The 20,386-nt window shown below is 44.1% G+C and overlaps 1 pseudogene; it reads right to left on the reverse strand.

Moving 5' to 3' along the window:
• Positions 1–20,386, reverse strand: part of LOC132658893 (MYND-type zinc finger-containing chromatin reader ZMYND8-like) — an 87,836-nt pseudogene that overhangs the window by 40,619 nt on the left and 26,831 nt on the right.

The following is a 20,386-nucleotide window of genomic DNA, read 5'->3' on the forward strand; positions in this document are numbered from 1 at the left end:
ACATTGTCCTACTACCATGAATACTTTGCCCCTGGGAGTTAACCCTTGCGGTCTCAAACATAATGCACTCTGGCAAATGAATGTAACTCATGTCTCTTCATTTGGAAAATTGTCTTTTGTTCATGTAACTGTGGATACCTTTTCTCATGTTATTATTGCAACTGCTCATACAGGGGAAGCAGTTAAAGATGTAATACAACATCTTTTTACATGTTTTTCATATCTGGGTCTGCCAAAAGCTATAAAAACTGATAATGGCCCTGCTTACACTTCTAAATCTTTTCAGCAATTTTGTACAAAGTTTCAAGTTAAACATAACACGGGCATCCCTTATAATCCGCAGGGACGAGCCATTGTGGAAAGAGCACATCAAACACTAAAGATCCATATTCAAAAACTAAAAGAAGGGGAAATTAAATACAGTTCCCCCCGTCAGATTTTGCAACATGCTCTTTTCATAATAAATAACTTAAATGCTGACTCATCCGGAAACACTGCAATGCTTTGCCATTGGTGCCCAGAGCAATCGAATGCAAAACCACTAGTAAAATGGAGGGACCTATCTGGACAATGGAAAGGTCCTGAGCCTTTATTAACCAGGGGTCGAGGGTATGCTTGTATTTTTTCACAGGACGCAGGCTCTCCGATTTGGGTTCCAGAAAGACTGATTCACCATGTCTCAGCTCCCCAGATACCAGATTCCCCCACCACCGCGATCTCTAAAAAGGAAGAAGCCACCTTTGCCCCCTCTCCCTCTGCCAGCACAGGACATGCCGCTGACCCTGGGACAGCAGACATCAGAGATTCCAGATGAGCAAGGAATGGAGCCACCCACTAGACAGATGTCACAACTTCATATACGGGATATTGCTCCCCCTAATTCTTTGCCTCGCAGGAAATCACCAGGACGCCCAGCTCAGTCTACCCAACTAGCCTCTGTACCCACCTGGGGACAGATTAGGGAGCTCTGTCACCAGGCACAGGGGATAGTTTCCCTACAGGGGTCTTCAGTCTCTCCTGAAAAGGTGTTTATCGCCATGCTTGCTTTGCTCTCTTGCCAGGTAAGCACCTCTCCCATTCCAACCAAATATTGGGTGTTTCTCCTGGATCCTCCAACTTTCCAAGTTGTTACTTGGAACAGTGACCCCATACAGGTTAATACAGACCAATCTTGCCTTTTGGGAGGATCTTATACTTTCTATATAAAAGACCAATACCCTATTAATTTCAATTATACCTTTAAGAGACTAGCAGATGATTTTCTTGTTTACTTTAATTTTCCTTCTGGCCATACAGGAAACTTTGTTACCAAGAAAGGATGTGTTGGAGCCTCTAAAAGAGCAGTTATGACAGACTCCCCAACCTCTAAATTTGCATCTAAAGGGGAGTGGTCTCTTTGGATATTACAAGCTCCTATGCCTGGGGTCCTTGACCCCTATAAATCCTTGTTTCTCAAAGCTCCATCAGAATATCCAAATTGTGACGATGTTGCTCCCTCAGATATCATATGGAAAACTATAGATGATCATTTAGGATATCCTACTTGGAAATCTTGTACTTATAATTCGAGAATTGATCACAGAATACCGGAGGAAGAAATTATACAATTCAGGACTGGAGCAACCCAAATCCAGGTCAGGACCCAGTGTCTGACGATGACTTTATCAATAGATTGGACAATTGGAAAGAATATTCAGTTTCTTGGCCATTAGCTGCCACTAGATGACATCATAATCAATTCGTTCCCTCTATGCTATCTTATACTGCTAAAGGCAAAACCTTTCGGCAGCCAGAAACTTGGAGAGCCCTTGCTGCTACAGCCCCTATTACTTTAACCAGACCAGAAAATAACTCTATTTACTCTATTTTAACTTGTCCACCCTCCCCTTATGTTTTTCTTTATGCTAATGACTCTGGGTTACTTAATATATGACTGAACTATGCAGGAGGATTCAATGTACTGTCTTGTGAACAATGTATGCTATCTTGTTTAACTCCTCAATATAATGTCTGTTCTTTTGTGATTTAAAAACGTCCACCCTATCTCATGGTGCCTGTAACTGTAAGCATGTTTTGGTATGATAACCATGGCCTTTCTGTACTGCAACAGCTACAAGATTTAATGCGGACATGACAGTTTGTGGGCTTACTTATATTGGGAATATCAGCTTTGATAACTGCAATTACTTCTGGTACTGTGGCAGCAATAACAAGCACTCAACAAGTGCACACTGGCCAATATGTGGATACTGTGTCCCAAAAATGTTTCTTTAATGCTGGCAACACAGGAAGTTATAAATAGGAAACTAGAAATGAGAGTTGATGGCCTAGAAGAACCAATAATGCATATTGGGACTGAATTACAGAATCTAAAAGTAAAAATGGCCCTTTCATGTCATGCTGATTACTGGTGGACATGTGTTATGTCCCTGAAAGTAAATGAGGAAGATTTTGAATGGGAAAGAATCAAAAATCATATTTTGGGTGTTTGGAACAGCTCAGATATTAGTTTAGACTTAGGGAAATTTCATAGTCAGACACAGACCTTGGAACACTCCCGATTAGATTTTACTGCCACAGGAGAAGCCAATGACTTTTCCCACACCTTCTCTAACTTCATTTCTGGAAAGACTATTCTGTCTACTGTTTTCAGCTATGTTGCTGTGGGTGCTCTAATCTTGCTCCTCATAATCATTCTTCCTTGTATTGTCAGGATTCTTTGGCAGAGCGTTCAGAATCTCACAACTGTACTGCACCTGACTGTTTTTAAAAAATAAAAAAGGGGAAGATGCTGGGAGCCAGCACGGGAGATCCCGCCCATGATAAGTTCATGTGGAGAGGCCTGATGGGCAAGGCGATTCAGGCCTCAGGGGTTCCCCATGGATTTTCTGAGCATCTACCCCACAAAAACCAGACTTTGCCTGCCTTATTGTACTGTGCTTTTCCACTCTTTTGACACTCTCTGGAAAAAGTTAACTTAGGGCTTCAGACTTCTGCCTTTGAAAGGAATGTTTCAGCTCAAACCCTCTCTGATGTCTCTCTAACTTGCCTAACAGGTTTCCTGGACAGTTTTTACAACTTGTGAATTGTTCACAGGCCCCCAACAGCGAGAGGCACGAAGCTTAAAGCATCTTAAAGATACAGAGCCTTTTCTAAAGAGCTAAAAATCATATTTTAGCTTTTCACTTTTCACTTTTGAGTCAATGACTGCTGCCAGGCCTCCATAATTTTTATCTTTTAGGCACCTGAAGGATATTAATAAATGTAATGGGGATATAGAAATAGGAATAGTTTTGATGTTAGCAACACTAGACTTTTGAGTAAATTACTATTCTTTGTTGTAAATCACTGTACTCCGTTTACTTGTTATAAATTGTTGTACCTTTGCTATGTAAGAATGTAACTTTATTTAGTGCTTTCTGAGAGTGGCACCAAACTTTGTGAAGAACAACATAAATAAGTCTGGTTCACTCATTCAGTTCAGTTCAGATGCTCAGTCGTGTCCGACTCATGAATCTTGAGACCTTGAGACCTCATGAATCTTAGCACACAGGCCTCCCTGTGCATCACCATCTCACGGAGTCACTCAGATTCATGTCCATTGAGTCCTTGATGCCATCCAGCCATCTCATCCTCAGTCGTCCCCTTCTCCTCCTGACCCCAATCCCTCCCAGCATCAGAGTATTTTCCAATGAGTCAACTTTTTGCATGAAGCGGCCAAAGTACTGGAGTTTCAGCTTTAGCATCATTCCTTCTAAAGATATCCTAGGTTTGATCTCCTTCAGAATGGATTGGTTGGATCTCCTTGCAGTCCAAGGGACTCTCAAGAGTCTTCTCCAACACCACAGTTCAAAACCATCAATTCTTCGGCACTCAGCCTTCTTCACAGTCCAACTCTCACATCCATACATGACTACGGGAAAAACCATAGCCTTGACTAGATGGACCTTGGTTGGCAAAGTAATGTCTCTGCTTTTGAATATGCTATGTAGGTTGTTCATAACTGTTCTTCCAAGGAGTAAGCATCTTTTAATTTCATGGCTGCAGTCACCATCTGCGGTGATTTTGGAGCCCCCCCCCCCAAAATAAATTCTGACATTGTTTCTACTGTTTCCCCATCTATTTCCCATGACGTGATGGGACCAGATGCCATGATCTTCGTTTTCTGAATGTTGAACTTTAAGCCAACTTTTTCGCTCCCCTCTTTCACTTTCATCAAGAGGCTTTTTAGCTCCTCTTCACTTTCTGCCATAAAGATGCTGTCATCTGTATATCTCAGGTTATTGATATTTCTCCCGGCATTTTTGATTCCAGCTTGTGTTATTTCCAGTCCAGCGTTTCTCATGATGTACTCTGCATAGAAGTTAAATAAGCAGGGTGACAATGTACAGTCTTGACATACTCCTTTTCCTATTTGAAACCAGTCTGTTGTTCCATGTCCAGTTCTAACTGTTGCTTCCTGACCTGCATACAGATTTCCAAGAGGCAGGTTAGGCGGTCTGGTATTCCCATCTCTTTCAGAATTTTCCACAGTTTATTGTGATCCACACAGTCAAAGGCTTTGGCATAGTCAATAAAGCAGAAATAGATGTTTTTCTGGAACTCTCTTGCTGTTTCCATGATCAGCAAATGTTGGCAATTTGATCTCTGATTCCTCTGCCTTTTGTAAAACGAGCTTGAACATCAGGGAGTTCATGGTTCACGTATTGCTGTAGTCTGGCTGAGAATTTTGAGCGTTACTAACTAGCTTGTGAGATGAGTGTAATTGTGTGGTATTTTGAGCATTCTTCTGCATTGCTTTTCTTTGGGATTGGAATGAAAACTGACTTTTTCCAGTCCTGTGGCCACTGCTGAGTTTTCCAAATTTTCTGGCATATTGAGTGCAGCACTTTCACAGCCTCATCTTTCAGGAGTTCAAATAGCTCAACTGGAATTCCATCACCTCCACTACCTTTGTTTGTAGTGATGCTTTCTAAGGCTAACTTCACATTCCAAGATATCTGGCTTTAGATTAGTGATCACATCATCATGATTATCTGGGTCATGAAGATCTTTTTGTACAGTTCTTCCGTGTATTCTTACCACTTCTTCTTAATATCTTCTACTTCTGTTAGGTCCACACCATTTCTGTCCTTTATAGAGCCCATCTTGGCATGGAATATTCCCTTGATATCTCTAATTTTCTTGAAGAGTTCTCTAGTCTTTCCCATTCTGATCTTTTCCTCTATTTCTTTGCATAGATCGCTGAAGAAGGCTTTCTTATCTCTTCTTGCTATTCTTCGGAACTCTGCATTCAGATGCTTATATCTTTCCTTTTCTCCTTTGCTTTTCACCTCTCTTCTTTCCACAGCTATATGTAAGACCTTCCCAGACAGCCATTCTGCTTTTTTTCATTTCTTTTCCATCGCAATGGTCTTGATCCCTGTCTCCTGTACAATGTCACGAACCTCATTCCATAGTTCATCAGGCACTCTATCTATCAAATCTAGGCCCTTAAATCTATTTCTCACTTCCACTGTATAATCATAAGGGATTCTATTTAGGTCATACCTGGTTGTCTAGAGGTTTTCCCTACTTTCTTCAGTTTAAGTCTGAATTTGTCAATAAGAAGTTCATGATCTGAGCCACAGTCATTTTTTGTTGACTGTATAGAGCTTCTCCTTCTTTGGCTGCAAAGAATATAATCAATCTGATTTCAGTGTTGACCATCTGGTGATGTCCATGTGTAGAGTGTTCTCTTGTGTTGTTGGAAGAGGGTGTTTGCTATGACCAGTGCATGTTCTTGGAAAAACTCTGTTAGTCTTTGCCCTGCTTCATTCTGCATTCCAAGGTGAAATCTGGCTGTTACTCCAGGTGTTTCTTGACTTCCTACTTTTGCATTCCAGTCCCCTATAATGAAAAGGACATCTTTTTGGGGTCCTAGTTCTAAAAGATCTTGTAGGTCTTCATAAAACAGTTCAACTTCAGTTTCTTCAGCATTACTGGTTGGGGCATAGACTTGGATAACTCTGATATTGAATGGTTTGCCTTGGAGATGAACAGAGATCATTTTGTCATTTTTGAGGTTGCATCCAAGTACTGCATTTCAGACTCTTTTGTTGACCATGATGGCTACTCCATTTCTTCTGAGGGATTCCTGCCTGCAGTAGTAGACATAATGGCAAACCCTTATCAGAGAAAAGGCTGTAAAATGCTAATTGGCTCTCTGTCCAGAAGATGATGTAAATCACCTAACACTTGTGTATACAAATAAGTATGCAGAGAGAAAAGCTTGGTTTTGATAAGAGTCAGGCCTGTTGATGCTGTGTAACTTTGTATTACCCATTGATCTCCATGTACAATGAAAAGTATAAAAAGCTTTCTGAACAATAAAGGATGGACCAGTTTCTTGGACTAGTCTCTCAAACTAGTTTCTTGGAAATCTGGTTTCCCCCGTGTTTTGCTCTCTCTCTTTCTTTCTCTCTCTCCCTTCCTCTCCTTTTCTGGCTGAATTCCCATCTGGAGCAGGGAGGCTCACCACGTCTACTAGCTTGCCCTGGCTTTTAAGTCCCATGAGAGAGGGAGCCCAAGGCGGGGCTCCCTCTGCTATTGAAACGAGTGCCAGTGCCCTAATGTATGTGATGCAAACTTCTTGTCCAGGAGTTTTATTGGCTTTCCCCATAAACCAAGTTATTCAGCCTCTTTTCTCCTCTAAACTTTCCTACTATACTATTTCTTCTTAATTTCTTTTATATTTCTAATTAAATAAATAACTTTTCCTTGCCTACGCTGTTCACCCTTCGAATTTCCCTGGATCCACTGGGGCTGGACCCTGGCAGATACTGATGGTTTACTGGGGGCAGTGGTGGGGGGTCAGGGGGTGGGGGGAAGGAAAGGCCATGTAAAGTTTCATTTGTCCTGAAACTTTAGGGGTATATATCACTGCAGATGGTGACTGCTGCCATGAAATTAAAAGATGCTTACTCCTTGAAATAAAAGTTATGACCAACCTAGAAAGCATATTCAAAAGCAGAGACATTACTTTGCTGACTAAGTTCCGTCTAGTCAAGGCTATGGTTTTTCCAGTGGTCATGTATGGATATGAGAGTTGGACTGTGAAGAAGGCTGAGTGCCAAAGAATTGATGGTTTTGAACTGTGGTGTTGGAGAAGACTCTTGAGAGTCCCTTGGACTGCCAGGAGATCCAACCAGTCCATTATAATGGAGATTAGCCCTGGGATTTCTTTGGAAGGAATGATGCTAAAACTGAAATTCCTGTACTTTGGCCACCTCATGCGAAGAGTTAACTCTTTGGAAAAGACTTTGATGCTGGGAGGGATTGGGGGAAAGAGGAGAACGGGACGGCAAAGGATGAGATGACTGGATGGCATCAATGACTCGATGGACATGAGTCTGAGTGAACTCCGGGAGATGGTGATGGACAGGGAGGCCTGGTGTGCTGCAATTCACAGGGTTGCAAAGATCAGACATGACTGAGCGACTGAACTGGACTGAACTGAACTGAATCACCTGTAGTCTCATAAAGAAGTGAACCTCTTAAACCTCAACACTCCAAAGTGATCCCACCCAACTACCCTACTTATATTAGATTTAGGTAACTGTCTTGTACATTAATTAAGGACTTTTAAAGAGAAGGCTGGAAATGACAGATGTGATACAGGTTAAGTGTAGTCACGGTCCTGAAGTGAGCTCACTTAACCTCTGCTCTGGGATCTCTAGCAAGAAAAGCCATCTTTCTATTTGAGGATTCTGATTCTGTGTATAAACTGCACTTAACTGAAGATCAGTTGGAGGTTACCAAGCACTCTCCAAAACACTCATCACTTAATAAACTTATGAGTCAAAGCATACCTTTGAAAAGATGCTCAACTGCATTCTGACATGAAGTCTGTTCTTTAAGACTGAACTCATACTCATGTTGCTCTGGATTTCAACCTGTGCGAAGTTCCTGTATCTGAGTTATTGTTTCAAAATCATGCGTTGCTTAAAAGCCCCACTCAGAGGTTTCTAGAGAAACTTCAGTCAGCCACCAGTGAAAGGAAAAGCTCAACTTCATTTTATCAACTGGAGTACTTTTCTATTTAGGGTGTGAAACGAGCACTATTCACGCACTCATATGTTTTTCCATTTTCACTTTGACTGCCAGGAAGCTCGGAGCCAAATGGAAGCCTGACGGTGCTAATTCTGAAGGCTGAAATAGTTATTCTCATGTACAAACATTCCCCCAGATCTCTCACTATTCTATTTTCATCTTTCTCACTGTCTTGATTTTCATTTTATCAGTGTATCACAAATCCTTTCTGGAAGGGGTGAAAGCAACCACTAAACAAAACACCTATTTGAGAAAGAGAGGAATAGTATAAATGAATCATTCATAGGAACACCGTCACGGGCTGCTGCTGCTGCTGCTGCTAAGTTGTATCATTCGTGTCCAACTCTGTGCGACCACCAGCAGCCCACCAGGCTACTCTGTCTCTGGGATTCTCCAGGCAAGACTCCTGGAGTGGGTAGCCATTTCCTTCTCCAGTGCATGAAAGTGAAAGTGAAGTTGCTTAGTCATGTCCGACTCGTACTGACCCCAGGACTGCAGCCTACCAGGCTGCTCCATCCATGGGATTTTCCAGGCAAGAGTACTGGAGTGGGTCGCCATTGCCTTTGGGACACAACAATTCCACAAACTTCATGGAACAAATGCCACCCCTGTTGCTTTCTACAACATCAGATGTGGTCCCTCAAACCCCAATCCACACAGAATTGGATGTTTCAGATGCCATTCATAATTTTAATGGATGGGGTGGTGATCCATCCTTCCTGACTGACTCAACTGCCTCTCTCTCTTGCTGCCCTGTGTCACTGAGAGATATTCCATCCTCTTTCAATGAACTGCTGAACTGAGGTTCTGGAACAGTTCACAATGATACAAACACAGAGGAAAAAATGCTCAAAACCCATCCCCCCTCTTGCTTTAAGCAGCCAGACTAGGAAAGCCCCAGGGGACACAAAACTGAGAAGATAGCTCCTGTCAGAAGTTGTATGTTGTCTGTTTAGTCATTAAGTCGTGTCCAACTCTTTGGTGACCCCAGAGACTATAAAGCCCACCAGACTCCTCTGTTCATGGAATTCTCCAGGCAACACCACTGGAGTAGGTTGCCATTCCCTTCTCCAGGAGATCTTGCTGATCCAAGGATCAAATTCGTGTCTCCTGCATTGGCAGATGGAGTCTTTACCACTGAGCCACATAATGAAACCTGACTATCCCTGTACATAACTCACAAAATACAAGAGGTTTTATGGCTATAATCGCCAATTTGTCCTTAAGCCATGTCCCTTTGGGTCCTTAATTAATTCTTATCTTTCTTGGGCATACCATCTCCCGCTTGCCAAGCCAGCTGAGAAATTCACTGATTGCTTCGCCAATGGGCCAAATATCCTTCAAATATTCCTGTTCTGTGGGGGGTCTGCCTGCATGCCTGGGGTGTGGCAGGTTTGAGAGTAGCCACTGCTGATTCAGTCCCTAACAGCAGCAAAGGGGAAACTGCTAAGACTCAGGCAGCAGTTCACAGCTAGGGGAGATTTTGCTTTGTCAAGACAATTTTGCAGGCCACCACTGGGTAGATGCTACTGATATCCAGTTGGTAAAGGCCAGAGATACTGCTAAAGGTCCTTCAATACACAGGACAAAGAATTATCTATAATAAAAAGTCAATAGCGCCAAGGTTGAGAAACATCAGGCCCATGTAAGTTACATGAAAATATGGCAGACCATGGGCACACACGGTCCCTTGGATTTCTAGAGGCCTAAAGAACTCAGAAGTCTGGTCCCACCGACCCGAAAGGGCTTATAGTCTAGTAAGAAAATGTATTTTGAGATGCCTGGGCAGTGTGAGGGGAGGTAAGGTAGAATAAATTCATCGAGGTCTTTGACCTGAACACTTTCACCAGTGTCAGTCTTGTCCAGTGTCTTAACATTGACAAACTCTTTAGGCATGTATGTGAACATACTGGAAAAAGAAACTGCTTAGGTTCAAAATGACTTGACTGCTAGAAGCAACTGTTCCTTTCTAACAGACTTCTTTTCCGGTGCTCAAAATCAACCACATTGGGTATCAAAAAGGTAAAAGGTAGGCAGGCCCAGCTTAAGTCCTTGTCCTGCTCAGTAACTAGCTAGGTGACCAGGAGCTAACCCAAGCTTTGTTGTGCCACACTTTATGATGTCAGAGGGTGACATGATATGTAACACTACAAATGGCAAGGTGACATCCTCAGACCAAATCAAGAAGCCAGAAACTGGTACAGTCACTCACCCTCCTCATTGGGAGACAGTTCTTTGGCTTCCTTCCTAGATTTTCGACCCTCCTACACCGAATGGTCTTTTCCTAAATCTATTTGAATCAGAATCCAGGCCCAAATGCACTGTTGGGGATTCCATTTCACCTTTTCCCTTCAGTGTATCCTTTGTGGGATGAGGCAAGGGTTTTGCTTTGTCCGAAAAGTCCTTCTCAAGCTGGGGGCTCGTCTTCTCCTAGACTGCTCTTGGGTCCACTTTCTCACTGGCTGGTGACATGCTTTCAGCTCCTCTTCCATCTCCACTGGGTTCAGCAATTTGGTGTTTTTTTCTTGACAGCACATGGCTTTTTGTACATCTGAGCCCCCTCTTTTCTTCAGCATCTTCTGGCTGAGACCTCTGCTCCTTATCACTCATAGCGTCATTTCAATTACTATCTGACTTCTCAGAATCCCTTGAATTGCTATGGTCGACAGGCATATAAACATCTGCTGAGGTTTCATGTATGCCTAAGCAAACAGACAGATAAACCTGGGGGGAAAAAAACAACAACAAAACACAAAAACAACAGCATGTGGTGTAGTCACAGAATAAAGAGCAGGACCAAAACCCCACAAATATTTTCCATGCTCACTGCTGGAATTAAAAGGAATATACATGGCATCATACTGGCCTGGTGAGGTTAGCAGTACACTTAAGTTGCAGCTGACTACAGGGAACAAATGGAACTTGCCGGGAGAGCGTCATTTACTGACATTCAAAGATGACATAGGACCAGACCAAATGAATTTCTGATTTATCCAGAGCTCAATCTTGCCCACCTATGTAACACACCGGGACACAGAGAATGGGAGGTGTGGAAGCAAATGCTACATAGAAGTTGTTAAAACTCATTTAACATTTAACTGGACATTTTCAGTTCAGTTCATTTCAGTTGCTCAGTTGTGTCTGACTCCTTGAGATCCAATGAACTGCAGCACATCCAACTGCTTTTCTATTTGTAATTGAGTCCGGAGGAAAGCACCCATTTCCATGCCTCAAGCAAAAGGAAAAATGATAAAACAGTAGGAGTTTCCTACATATACAAGCAAAAATGGGAAAATCTCTTTTCTAACGAGAATTTCATTTAACCCATGCGGGGGGCACTCCGCAGAAAAAGAGGCAGTGGAACTTCCCTCAGCAAAGCTGAGGGGTCCCGAGGAGAGGTGAGCCTACTGTCCGCTAACCCAGCCCCTCTGAGCAAGAGACAATCGGACATCACAAGGGTTCCATCTGAGCAGTTCCACTTTATTGCCACAAACTCTTGGTTTATATAGGCAAGCATGGGGGTTCTGTGAGGGACTTCCCATAGTTGCACCAATCACGTTAAAGGTCAAATTATAATATGCCATAGTTACACCAATCACGTTAAAGGTCAAATTATAATATGCATATAAGGTCAAGTCAAGAGCTTAACAGGAGTCTATGGCAATCACACACTGTCCACGTGTACAGAAGTCAAGAGAGCCAATCAAACACTTTAACATAGACCACGCCCCTATCTCTTCTGCTGGACGCCATCTTGGCTTCCAACCGCAAAAGCTAGCCCCTTTTTTTAAGGTTTCCCATGTAGGGCCCCTCATTTCCTCTTTTGTTATTTTATTTAAGCCCTCAAGAAATTTGTATTGATGTTCTGTAGAGCAAGGTGTAGAGCTGTAGGTGGCTAACCTCCAGCCTCACCAGCCCCTCTCACGGCTGTGCCTGTCTTAGGTTGCCCTCCTCTGAGGGTCTTACCCGTCATTGGCTATCCAGCCACCTTTTGGGGGCTAGGTGGAATCTCTCTAGATGATGGGTATCTAGAACTCTATTTATCTGTCTCAGTTAATCTCTTGAAGGGCTAAATTAATCCAGGGGTTTTGTGGGTGCCTAACATGGGGCTCCTTTTCCATGACCTGGGCAAGCATAACTATTTTTTACTGTAAGTGCCTATTGCGGGCTGTGAGTTTTACGTTTAACATTACAACAAACAGAATAACAAAAACAAGCAAATAGAAGGCATTTTTAAACCAGGTAAATGGACTTTGTACCCAGTCCCATAGGTCCATTGCTCCCTTTTTCACCTGTTAGAGTCTCATTTAACACTGGAAAAGCTGTCAGACAAAAGCTGGGGTATCTCACATCGCAGTCTATGTCCACCAAGACACTCAACGTCTCAATCGCTCTGGCGTGGAGATCAAGCTGTTGTTGGAATCCCATTATGGTGAATCTCAGGTGTTCAAGCTGGTTTGAAATCCTTGAGCAGAGACAGTGGATATATTGTTTATAAGCTCGATGGTCTGAGCTTGTTGAACTCTCAGCACGGATGCTGACACTGTTGTACCCTCATGGTTGATGGCCTTGTGTGTCGTTAAACCCAGACTTTAAAGATTCTAAAAACTGTTGCACAGCCATGGCAATGACGAAGGTCAGCAAGGAGAGGATAGGTAATCCGACAATCGCCAGGAGCAGTGTCCACCAGGGTCGCCGCATCGATGATCTGAAAGGAGAGAAAAGATCGCCTCAGAACTTTTTGTTCTTGGGCTCAATATGTGAGTGTCTCTTTAATCTGTCAGATTTTGAGATTTGACCCCTCTCTTGTGGTGTAAATTTAAGATTCCTTGCTGACACCCATATAGGGCTGGGGTCCCCAATGGGGAATATGCATCCGAATCCTCTTCCCATTGTAAGGAGTGGATGGGGCCCCTTCCACTGGCCAGTGATAGGACCTTTCCATCTCACTTGTATTTCAGGTTTTGTTTCTTGGTTAGACCAATGCTTTTGAAAACATGGTATCGGTTCATTTTTTGAAAAATTTAAAATGTTTAGAATAAAGAGTGCCAATTCCAAGTTGCCGGTGAGGGCTTATTCCCCCTTTTTGTTTTTGTAATTGAGCCTTTAAATTTTGATGGTGCCACTCAATTATGGCTTGTCCCTGGGGGTTATGTGGGATTCTGGTGTTATGACGAATGTGCCATTGTTGGAAGAATTTCTGTAACCTCTGGCTGATGAAGCGAGGGCCATTATCTGTTTTTATTTGATGGGGAAGGCCCAAGGTCACAAAACATTGTAAAAAATGGCTTTGAGCATGTTTTGCTTTTTCTCCTGTGTGGGCAGTAGCCCAGCAGGCATGAGAGTAAGTGTCAATAGACACAAAAACATACTTAAGTTTTCCAAAAGGAGAATAATGGGTCACATCAGTTTGCCACAGCACATTGGGTTTTAGCCCTCGAGGGTTTACTCCTGGGGGATGTAAAGGTGGTACTTGTAGATAAGGAAGACAGGATTTACAAGTATGTATAATTTTCTTTAATTCTCTAATAGGGATCTATGGAAACCTTTTATGTAGCCCTCTCCAATTTATATGAGTAAGATCATGAAGATCATAGGCATCTTGTAAGTTACAAGCTTGGATTGTAAGGGAGGCTGCTCTATCGGCCAGGGAATTTCCCATTGAAAGCAATCCAGGTAAATGTTGATGACCCCTAAGATGGTGTACATAAATGGGGTTAACCCGTTCAAGTAACAGGGTACATGCTTGTATCATAAGGGGAGTAATAGGATTGTTATCTAGCTGTATGTGAGAATTTAGCAATCCTGGAAGCAAGTTTAAGACTGTCAGAAAACAGATTCATGGGTTCAGGGACTTTTGTGAGCACCATGACAACAGCCAAAAAATTCTTTAAACTGTGCGGACCCCTCACAAGGCCCAAAATACTCTCGTATATGTTCATCTGGCTATTGTGATTGCTGTGGTGGCTGGAACACGATGACTGCTGCACCATTCTTTCCTCCATCAGAAAAAACATTGAAGATATCTGGTATAGGCTTAAAGAGAAATAGTTGGGGCGCCTTCCAATCTAGGCGACCAAAAGAAGTAACCCATTTGTGTGGCCCATAATGACAGTCAAGGATGCCTAGGTACCCCTCCAGGGCTAAAGCTATTCTCCCATTGTTTCTTTGAATCCATTCAAAATCTGATAGTCTATGTGGGATAACAATCTTATCAGGTTCATGTGCATGGCATCAGACTGCGATACCTCTTCCCTTTTGTATTAAGTCAGCCATTTGATCTGTACAGGTATAGACTCGGGGAGTTCCCCCCAAGGATATGTGAACCCATTGTAGAGGCTTCCTCCCCGCCCCCCAGACCAAGGCTGCCATAATTAAGGACGGACTAGGCAGGACCCACAATTGTAGATTCTCTTCAGGTGTATACCTGGTAAGCTGGGCCACACTGAGGGCCTTTTGTCTTGAAAGATCTTTTTATGGGAAGGTAGAAGGGCTGTCTCATCATTGGGCAGTCTATCTTTTAATAGATAAAGAGGGGCAAGAGTTGACCTGTCGAAACAGGGGTCTGGCGTCATAGCCAATTGAGTTCTCCCAAGACCCGTTGTAGGCCAGTCAGGGAGTAGGAATCTTGGATGTATAGCTGAGGTTTTAGGGGGATCACACCTTCTAGGGACAGCTGAGATCCAAGAATCTTAAAAGGCGGGACAACCTGGACTTTGTCAGAGGATATATGGAGTCTCCCTTTTGATAGACACTTTCATAAAATTTCATATGCTGCTGACATCTGTTCAGCAGTAGGGGCACCCAAGATGATATCCTCCATGTAAACATACAATTTAATACATGTCAGACTTCTAACTGTCTGGAGAAGATCTTTTACATAATTTTGACAATAAGCAGGGGTGTTTGCCATTCCCTGTGGTAAAACTGTCTATTCAAAACGCTCATCAGTCCCCTCGAAGTTAGTGGAGGGTACTGAAAAACCAAACTTTTCACAATCTTGGGATTGTAGAGGTATAGAAAAGAAACAGCCTTTAATAGCTATTACCATAAGACATAAATTACATGGATTACTAGATTATTACATAGATAGCTGGTATCCAGGGTAAACCCCTTAGTGGTGTCCCTTGGATGATCATTCTGTCATTGATCTTTCTAAGATCTTGTAACATCCTCCATTTTCTCGAGGATTTCTTAATTACAAATATCGGGGTATTCCAAGGGCTAGTAGAAGGGCGGATATGTCCCAAATTTAGTTGTTCAGAGATGATTTCTCTAAGGTCTTGTAGCTTAGTGGATGGAAGAGGACACTGCTCTACCCATACTGGGGGTCCAGGTTTCCATTGTATAGGAGGGACCTGGGGGACAGTGGCCCTTAGGATTGGGGGGGGCACCTTCCATTGGGTTAGAGGCTCTCCCTTGTGAAGTTCATCAAATTCAGGATCTCTCCTACAGTTTGGTATGGGAGACTGTTTATAATGTTGATATTTTTCCTCATTAAGGTCATCATAAAAGCCCTTATAATCAGTGGTAACTTATACATCTGCTTGTCCCAAAATATCCTGGCCAAGCAGATTTGCATTCAATCAGAAGCTATCAGGGGCCAAACCTCTCCTGTAGAACCATCAATATCTCTCCAGGGGAGCTACTCAGCAGTCTCCTTAGATTGAGTATTCCCCCCAATGCCCAATAATTGAGGCCCAGGGACCAATTTCCAACTAGGTGGGACCTCCTCTGCCCTGAGGATGGCCCGATCAGCTCCTGTGTCGATCAGACATTGAAATCTCTTTCCTCCCATGGTAATATCCATTTTAGGCCTTAATCCAGGCACAATAGGCACAGTCCATTAGGCTCTGGGGGGCTCTTTGGCCTTAGTGATCCCCATTAGCCCTGTAGGGTGTTGGAGCGAGCTGCATCTAGGGAAGGGTTTTTGAAGGAACTTCTGAATATAATCTGGAGAGAAATGAGGTCCCCTTTTGGATGATGGGGCTGGGGGTTGCCCCTCATCTAGTTTAGAGGCTTGCCTTCATTCTCAAATTTAGATTTGCACTCTGCCCTCCAGTGATATCCCTTCCTACATCGCAGGCATGGAGTAGTGGGGGGTCTCCGACCAGCAGGCCCTCTCCCGCCTTGAGGGCACTCCCTCTTAAAGTGTCCCTCTTGTCCGCAACCAAAGCATTGACCCAATTTTGGGGGGACTAGGGGGTCCCTTAGATGTGGTCCCCCCAGAGGCTGTCATAGTGGAGAGGGCCTTGGTCATCACCTCGGCAAGAGCTTCAGTCTGAGCCTGAAGGGCAGTTGAAATAGAACGGGGGTGATGGCTCTGTGTCCCCACGTCTTTGGTGGCTACAATCCATCACTCCATAGAGTGGTCTTTCTGTCCTGTGCAAGCCAACTTATGGTATGAGTTCATCCCTTCCCAGACTAATAGCCTAACAAACTGATCTCTCAGGGGCCCCGGAGGGAATTTCCTCTGTATACTCTTTTCCACCCGATTTATGAAGTGGAGAGGTCTTCATTATTTTTTTTGAGTGATGCCCAATATAGGGGGCTCACTGGGGCCCTCTGCAAGCTTTTTTCAGGCGGCCAGGCATATGAACGGCACCTGATCTGTATAAGGAGCAGGAATGGTGGCCAGTTGAGGTCCCATACTCCATTGATCTGCCATTCCTGACAGCATCCCAAATGTCACCGGGATAGCAGGGTTGGCAGCTTGATTTCTTTTTGCCTGAGCATGACACTCTTCCTTGAGAAAGGCGCACCATTTGATATAGGTGTTCCTGGGGAGCACTGCCTTACATAGCATCTTCCAGTCCTGGGTCATACAAGGTTGATGAGCCAGGCCCTGGAGAATAGTTTCTGCCCACAGGGAGTTCAGGCCATCCTCTGCCACTGCCTTTTTGAGCTCTTTTAAATCATTGGCCTCCCGGAGGTACCAGGCTGCCAGCCTATTCCACCCCAGGTTAACATTTACAGGAAAGGCTTGAGTCGGGCCAGTAAAGGGCAGTGAGCATCTCCAAGGGTTCCTGGGATAGGTCCTCCCTTTCCAAAGTGACCTCATTGTCTTTCCCACCCAAGGTGCTCCCAGAATTTCCTCAAATGGGGGAGGCAGGGAGGGGCACCGATCTCTCCCCTGGGCTCCCGGTCTCGGGACATCAGAGGGGTCTCTATTTTCTTTCACCCCTTTATCATCCCCAAAAGGCTCCCATGGCCCACTATTCGCTCTAGAGTATTTATTCCCTACAGTCTCTTTTGCTATATTTTGGTCGGACATGACTCGTTCCTCGTCTAACTTTTCCCATTGTTTTTCTGATTTTGAATTGGGGGTACCCGTATCAGTGGCATGCTCCTCACCCCGTGAAAAGCAGAGCTTGCAGGCCGAATGGTCAAACAGAATCCTAAGGGGGGCTCCTCACAGTTTTGAACCTCTCGCTGCATGGCAAGTGTTTGTACTCGATACCAAGTGTCCCAAGAGAACAGATTGGCCGAAGCAACCCAGGGGGCTAACTGTACAATGGTCCCCCAGACCTTAATGGCCTGGGCTTCAGAAATCTCAAGTCCCCTGCTTATGAGCATATATCTCAGTGCCCTGAGTGCAGGCTCATCAGATTTCCCGATATTATTTCCCATGCTGCCAAAAGAGAATGGAAAGAAAAGTCACTGAAGACAACTACCAAAAATCCTACCGGGAGTGGTGGCGGCCAGAAAGCTGGGTTTGTGGTATGCTTTTGAAACTGTTTATGTACCTGCATTGTTGCACGGAAGTTTTCTTGCTGGGGTGGGCACCCTAGAGGTTTCTAGCCCATTCCGTGACCCCCTTATCCTGTCATGGGAGTCTTCAAGTGGCAGGCGCCCTAATGGCCTTTAAGTGCCTGACCCGTGCCCAGGGAAGATTCTAGGACATGTCCTCAGTTAAGAAAGATTAAAGGGGAGTTTCACCCGGTTGGGCTCTAGTTACTGAGGCTCACTTGTTGCAGGGCCTTCAAAGTCTGCCAGAGTGTGGCCCTAGCCAGGACTTATCAATTGCCTCCACAACTGTTTGCCTGTTCACTGAAACTCCAGAAAAAGGAATTAAGGACAGATCAGAAAAACAAGAAAAGACAGAAAATAAGTCAGGAGAGTTTTTTGCCACTTCCCTCAAAGGAAAAGGGGGACTCACCTTGAAATCCGGATTACCTTGGGTGATACTCCTCTAAAGGGGAGCTCCGCGCTGCGACAAGCCTAGGGTCCTTCGTCGCTCCTCTATCAGAGCTGCACTGTGACACCACCTCCATCCATCCGCTTCACATGCCCCACGTTGGGAGCCAGTTTCTGTGGGGGGTGGGGGGCGCTCCACAGAAAGAGAGAGGCAGTGGAACTTCCCTCAGCAAAGCCAAGGGGTCCCGAGGAGAGGTGAGCCTGCTGTCTGCCAACCCAGCCCCTCAGCAAGTGAGAGACAATCAGATGTGACAGGGGTTCCATCTGAGCAGTTCCGCTTTATTGCCACAAACTCTTGGTTTATATAGGCAAGCAAGGGGGTTCTGTGAGGGACCTCCCATAGTTGCACCAATCATGTTAAAGGTCAAATTATAATATGCCATAGTTACACCAATCATGTTAAAGGTCAAATTATATAATATTTATATAAGGTCAAGTCGTCATGACCTTAACAGGAGTCTATGGTAATCATGCACTGTCCATGTGTACGGAAGTCAAGAGAGCCAATCAAAAACTTTAACATAGACCAAGCCCCTATCTCTTCCGCTGGACACCATCTTGGCTTCCAACCGCAAAAGCTAGCCCCCTTTTTTTGAGGTTTCCTACGTAGGGCCACACAAACACATTTATGTTTTCTGCTCCTGGTAGTGAGTCTCATCCATCTGTAGGTAAATAATCCGATACCCTTCAATTTTGAAAAGAAGTCCCCATCAACTCTGTATTGTCTTCATTCTAGAGCAATGGTTACCCGCTGTGGGATCACCGAAGAGAAAACCATAAAAGGGTAAGAACCACAAACAGCCCAGCAGGATCAGGAGTGAACGATATCCACCTCCTCCAGGACTCAAATGGAAAGAATCTAAAAACCAAATCTGGTTTAATTTCTGGATCTCAGGGCTGGTGCAATTAGTAACTAAAGGTTGGCTAACAGAATGACAAGCATGGCCACACATGCTTGGATACTGGAGCCCAAAGTAGGTGAATTCAGATCCTGCTCCTCTACTTCTATTAGTTGTGTGACCCTGAATGAGTAAACTACCTGTCTGAGCCTTTGTCCCTTCCCCTGGATAATAGGTTTGATAATAGTATCAACCTTCCAGGACAATCTACACACAGTTCAAGGGGCATAGGAAGTCCTCTGTAAATCCTTAATAACAATAACAAAATGAGGACCTAGACAAGCTGCCTGCAAGGACCCAAGACACACACCTCACTGTGTTTTGCAACTCGCTATATCTTGTCGAGATTTGGCTGGAATCTGCTGTGAATCTGCCCCTTGGGAGAGAGGAGAAGAAAAAGGAGCAGACTGCTGCTGGACAGACTCACTCACCTCCATCAGGTCCAACTCAGTCTTGCTTTGATCTTGAAGACACCACCACGCTCTTGTGAGATCAGGAACTGGAGGGAAATAGCAAATAACACTCATCACTTGGCTTCTTCTCGAAAACACATTCTTGCATTCAGGAGGAAAAAACTTTAAATACCTCCATCGTTTATCCCAACAATATTATCTACTCGACCTCCTGGGGTGACTTGGACATAAGAGGCTGAGAGAACATTTGGCAGGTTTCTACTGAACTATCACCTGGGTTGCTTTCAATACGGAAAATGCACTACTCCAGCCAGATGGTTGGTTTCCATGAAGCTCAGCAACATTGTGGATCCTCCAAAGTCAAAGAGTACACTATTTTCAACCTCAACAACAGCTAAAAATGTGATACTGAGTCTGGCCACTTTGCTTTGAATTTCAAGCCCAGATCAGCATGGGTTTGTAACCTAAAGCAGTGCTGAGCCTCACAGAGAATATGCTGATAAAAGATGGGGAGCTCAGCTCATTTACCCAGAGACTTTGTTCTTCGTCAACCTGGTCTGAAGCTCAATATAGAAAGAAAGGGAAAATAGGAATTTCCCTGGTGGTACAGACGTTAAGACTCCATACTCCCAAAGCAGGGGACCCCGGTTTGATCTCTAGTCAGGGAACTAGATTCCATAGGCCATGGCTAAGAATTTGCATGCCACCATTGATGGTCAAACATCCCGCGTCTCACAAATAAGACCCTGCCTAACCAAATAAATATTTAAAGAAAGGGTAAATAGA

The sequence above is a fragment of the Ovis aries genome, chromosome Y, assembly GCF_016772045.2.
Source record: "Ovis aries strain OAR_USU_Benz2616 breed Rambouillet chromosome Y, ARS-UI_Ramb_v3.0, whole genome shotgun sequence".
In the NCBI taxonomy this organism is placed as follows: Eukaryota; Metazoa; Chordata; class Mammalia; order Artiodactyla; family Bovidae; genus Ovis; species Ovis aries.